Source organism: Ochotona curzoniae, unplaced genomic scaffold (assembly GCF_017591425.1).
Source record: "Ochotona curzoniae isolate NIBS_2020 unplaced genomic scaffold, NIBS_Ocur_1.0 contig_2318, whole genome shotgun sequence".
Taxonomy (NCBI): domain Eukaryota; kingdom Metazoa; phylum Chordata; class Mammalia; order Lagomorpha; family Ochotonidae; genus Ochotona; species Ochotona curzoniae.
In genome coordinates this window covers 598769-604511 of record NW_024465419.1, presented here as the reverse complement: position 1 = coordinate 604511, position 5743 = coordinate 598769, and the positions used below count along the sequence as shown (strand labels likewise).

The window sequence follows — 5743 nt, the reverse complement described above, 5'->3', positions numbered from 1 at the left end:
AAACTAACAAGAGCTAGGAAAAGCAGGTGAGAAACTATAATGCCTAGGTTTGTAGGATAAAAAGTATAGCTGCACTGAAGAAAAAGTGGAAATAAGCAATTGCTCACATTAACACTCTCAGCAGGGAAACAGAGTCTTCAGTGTGTTCTTTCTCTCTCCAAATGATTGCAATAGTTTAGGCTGCCTTAGGATGAAGCCAGGATCCTGGAACTCGATCTGTGATTTCTACATAAATGACAGGGGTCCAAGCATTTGGGCCAACTTCCACTGCTTTCTCAGATACATTGGTAAGGAGCTGAATTGAAAGTGGTCTAAGGCCATACCACCCTGAACGCGCCCGATCTCGTCCGAATTGAAAGTGGACCATCCATGCTCGCTCTGGCAGCACATATACTAAAATTGGAATGATACAGAGAAGATTAGCATGGCCCCTGCGCAAGGATGACACAAAAGTGGACCATCCATCGCTTCTCGGCCTTTTGGTTAAGATCAAGTGAAAGTGGACCATCCAGGAGTTGAACCAGCATGCATTTGGGTTGCTGGCATCACAGGTGTTGGCTTAATCCATGGTATGAAAACACTGAACCCACATCACCCTTTCAGACACTCCTCCAACTCATTATTTGAGAATTTGGGACAAACCTGAGATTGGGATGGCTACTGGTTCTGAAAGAGTAACATACCCACAGCATATTTACAGAAAACACAAATATAAGGTGTCTTACAGTGCTTAAAAAAAAATCCATAGCCAAAGAAAGTAAGCAAAGTGCTATGAATTCCTGTAAGGATAGGCACCAGAGAAGCAGACTATTAAATCTGAAATCAATACTCTTAGATGACATCATGTGCAAAAATTATCAAGAATTTTTAGAAAACAATTAGCTTACCAAATAGGCAAAATAAACACAAGATACCAGCCGTAGACCAACTGGTATCTGAACTGGTATCCACAAACTTTCAGAAGGAGAATTAAAAATAGCTGCTTTTAAGAAATTTCACAAGCTTAAAGAAAAGATGAAAGAATGATTAAATACTCTAATAGACGAATTTAGCTTCAGATGGTAGTGAGGCAAAAAACAGGCCTACACAAAGTCACATAAAAAATCAAATGAGCCTTCTCTGAATTCATAGACACAGATCCACATAGCCTTTGGGTAGAGATTAGAATACTAAAAGAGATAAGGAAAGTTTCAGAAATTGTGATAGCTCAAGGGTGACCATTAAGAATTCACATCTATACTTTTCACTTTCTTGTTCCCATACCCACACAACAGCCTCGCACACTTGTTCTATAAAAGCTTGAGACACCATGCACCAGGATCCCATATAGGAGCCGTTTGTTGTCCAATTTTCTTTTCCAATAAAAATAAATAAATGTTTAAAGTAAAAAATCAAATTTAAGGGGAAATGGAGTGAAAATGTTAAGATATTTTTATTTATTTATCTGCTTGTCTTCATACAAAAAGTAACAGAGGCCGAATAAAATTACAAATATGTATGCCAAAATATGCAAAGTAACATTAATAAGTCTAAAGGGACAGTACAATTCAGTACAATAATAGGAGAGTTGAACACCATGTGAATAGAAAGGGATAGGTAACCCATATAGAAAATTAAGAAGAAACAGCAGAATTAAATTATAGCCTAGACCAGTTGACTGTGACATGCATCTACAGACTGTTCAATTTAATGGCTTCAAAATACATTCTTCTCAACAGTGTATGGGTACTCGTTCAAATACAGGGTGCTCTGCTTCAATCTAGCTCCCTGGTAAATGCCTGGGAAAGCAGCAGAAAATGGACCAGGTATTTGGGTTCCTGCAACCTGTGGGAGATCTGGATTCCTGACTTTGGCCTTGCTGTTGGCAACATTTGGGGGTAAACCAACAGATGAAAAATTGTTTTCCTGTCTGTCACTGCCTTTTAAATACATAATAAAACAAATCTTTAAAAATTGGAAAAATCAATATTATTAAGATGTCCATAGTGCTGAAAGTCATCTACAGATTCAATAAAATCCCATCAAAATACTAATGATAATTTTCACAAAGCTATGAAAAAATCCTAGAATTTTGTAAGCCATAAAAAGTGTTGAATAGTAAAGCAGTCTTGAGCAGAAAGAACAAAGCAGGAACGATTGCAATACCTAACTTCAAAATGTACTACAAACCTAACAAAACTAAAACAGCGTAGTTTTGACATGAAAACAGACACATGATCCAATGAAACAGAGTAGAAACTTACAAATAAACCAAGTGCATGTTTTTAATGCTAAGAACAAGAAATACACACAAAAAAGTCTTGAGTAAATGGCCCTGGATAAATTATATGAACAAAGGCAAAAAAAGGAAGGAAGGCAGGACGGAAGGCAGAGGGAAGAAGGCAGAAACTAGACCCTCTCCTTCATATACCAAGGTTAAACCCAAACGGAGCAAAGATCTAAATGTAAAACTTTAAGAAGAAAACACTGAGAAAATGCTTCAGGACACTGATGTGGACACGAATGTTCAGATATGCACAGGAGACAAAAACAAAAATGGACAAGTGAGATTTTATCAAGCTAAAAGCTTTTATACAACAAAGGTAACAGTAAAGTGAAGGAACATCCGACAGAGGGTTAGTAATCACACCATATAAGGAACTCAACCAAATAACAAGTAATAATCTGATTTTAAAATGGACAATAGATCTAAACAGACATTTTCAAATAGCCATAAGGTTCATGAGAAAAAGTGCTCAATATCACCAATCACCAATCACAGAGAAATACAAATTAAAACCACAATGGGATATCACCTCACTCTGGTTAGAAAATTATCAAAGAGCTAAAAGACGACAAATATTTGTGATGATATGGAGAGAAGGGGAAATGTATACAATATCAGTGGGAATGTAAATTAGTAAAGTCATCTGAAAAACAATATGGAGGTTCCTGAATAGAATAAATGTACAATGATCATAGGACCCACCAAATACATGACAAGATATATATCCATAGAAAAAGTGAATACCCTGTCTATCAGACAACTACACTCTAATTTACTATTGCATTATTTCCAAAAACAAAGAGAAAACATCAATCTCAATGTCCATCAACTTATTAAATAAATAAAAAGTTCATATAGCCAATGGAATGTTATCCAGGCATTTAAACAGGAAGATTCTATCTGCTGAATAAAATTGGATACCAGAATTTTAGGTGAAATAAGTCAGGAACAGAAAGACAGGTACTACACGATGTTATTAATATATGAAATCTTGAAGTATTGATCTCATAGGAACAGAGTAAAATGGTTGTTACTGGAGTTTGGGGGAATTGGAAGGAAGGGATAAAAAAAAGGGGAAAAGATTAGTTAATAGGTTCTAAGTTGTAGTTCAGTAGGATAAAACAGTTCTGCTTAGCTTTCTTTCATGCACAATTAATACTTCTCAGTTTCAATCCAGTCTCGTAGCTGAGGATTGGCAGCTAACTACTGATATTCAGCGTTGAGTGCTTGTGATGTGCAAGATTGGGCAGATACTATTAGCAGGTTCCAAAACAACAACAACCTGCGCAGATACTAGGTTGCTTTAGTTACAAGTGATACCAACCTGCTTTGTCAGCGTTGGAATGATGCCACTGTCTGAGGTAACCATCATGTGAACTGCGCCTGCAGGTGGCAGTTTCCCTGGTGATCCGTGCGTTACAGGTGATTGCAGGGCAAAGATAGTGAGGACTCGCTGTGTTAGCTGGTGGGCAGGAGAGCTGGAACACCACGCAGACTTTATCAACAATCAGTCCCCTCCAGCTACCTACATGTGCCTAAAATAAAAATATGTTACAGAGAAGAAATTAAGAAGTACTCCTCTAGATAACAGTTATCATCAAAGATTTAAATACCAACATTAGAAGGCCAAGTCTATATTACACCCATTTATCAAATCATGTTGTTTTTCTAACAAGTTAGAAAGTCTCATGTTAAAAGTCGTTTTTATCACTGTGGTAATGTACACATGGGAGAAAATTTGCTGTTTGAACCACGTTCATGAGTGCTAAGTGCACTCATGTGGTAATGCAACCATCATCAGCTGCACCTCGGATGTATCTTAATTCACAGATATTTCAACCATCTGTAAACAGTCAACAACATCTTCAGCAAGTCAATGCTGTTCTTTGGTGACTTGGCCCTGGTGACACTCCAGACACTCCAAAATTGATAATAGGTCCTCAACAAAGGCCAAGCAATCCTCAGATCAACTTTTGCTGAACACCAACAATAATAGGAATTTGGAGTTCTGCACTGGGGCCCTCCCACGGAAGAGGAGAGAGGATGGAGCAGTGCTAGACATGTCAGTATCTATTACATCTTTGTTCTATTATTTTATAAAAGGGGAGCCTACAACTTGAAAAGCAATATCACACAGAAACACACACTCATGAAAATATGATTTCAAGATTCATTTACTATAATGTTTGTGATTAAATGAGAAAATAATGGAATTCTCAAATTTACTGACCCACTCATATCATTATTGGGTCACAAATGATTTAAGTCTCAATTTCCTCATCCAAGAAAATAGATAATATTAGGACTTCATGGGTGCTCTTCAGGAAAACTCTTAGTGGAGTTTGTAACACAAATTTACTTCTGTGACTACTCTTTTACTATTTTTGTTACTGCTACAGTCGGTCAGTTCAAAGAATTGAGTAGGATTGCACTCAGGATTCCATTTTTTAAAAATCAAGAGGTGAATCCATGGCAATATCAAAAGAATTTCAGAATCATCTCCAATCGTTGAACTCCTTTGATTAATAACTCTGTATACATGCTCACATGAAAACACAGGTTGGAGTCTGCAATGAAAGGTAATGGAATCGTCAACAGGCTCACAGTTATGACTTGAAGACCTTTTATGCCTTTGCTCTTTGAGATGTCGGGACTGGTCTGAATTCTGTCATTACTGCATTTCCCAGACTGAGAAGGAGCCACAATGTGATCTCTGTTTTCTTTGCTGGCAACTACAGTTTTCATGTCTAGTGGGAAAATTGTTCTCTAAAATCAATCAGGATTTGCAAGGACATGTTTGTTTTGACTTTAGTCCTATTGGAACTCTGTAACCTTGGACTGAAATGGACAGCTCTCAAATGTATTCTTTGTATAGGGCAAAGTCAAGAGGTTCCCTACTCCCTATTTTATGCATGGTGACATCAGAAATAGGACAAACCTGCTCTTCAAGTTCTGAGAACTCTGGTCTGTAGAACTTGTCATAGTCAGACTGTGATGCACCTAGTTTTGCCTCCCTTCCACGTGAGGGCCGTAATATGTGAGAGACTCTCTGGCCATGCTGTGCCTAGGAAGCTATTTATAGTTCTGCCATTCATAGCATTAAACCATTTTATTTTTCCTCTAGTGGCAGCTCCTGGATAATGATTTAATAAACCTATTGCCTACTATGTAAATTCATACAAAAAAATCCTATTTGTATCCTTGTAACATTCTAAAATCCAGAGCTTTCAGTAAATCCTTATAATAATTACCAGAATTTTTGTAAGGCTTACTTAGTGCCGTGCTGTATCTAAGCACTCATTTACCCCTCATCATACTCATGCCAAAGTTGAAAAAATCAAAGCACAGAGAGGAAGAAAGCAGAAATAACAGACCTTCCCATCTGAGACAGGCTTCCAAATGCACTGCCGTGCCTGTTCTTGAATGGCTCACCACAGCAGAAGCCAGCTGCCATGTCCTGAATCAACCTTATAGAGA

At 37.5% G+C, this 5743-nt stretch overlaps 1 non-coding gene across 1 annotated transcript; it reads left to right on the top strand.

Moving 5' to 3' along the window:
- Positions 1-369: 369 nt before the first annotated feature.
- On the top strand, positions 370-472 carry LOC121151400. The gene has a single exon (XR_005883162.1). It is a non-coding gene; the product is annotated as a U6 spliceosomal RNA (small nuclear RNA).
- The last annotated feature ends 5271 nt before the right edge of the window (positions 473-5743 follow it).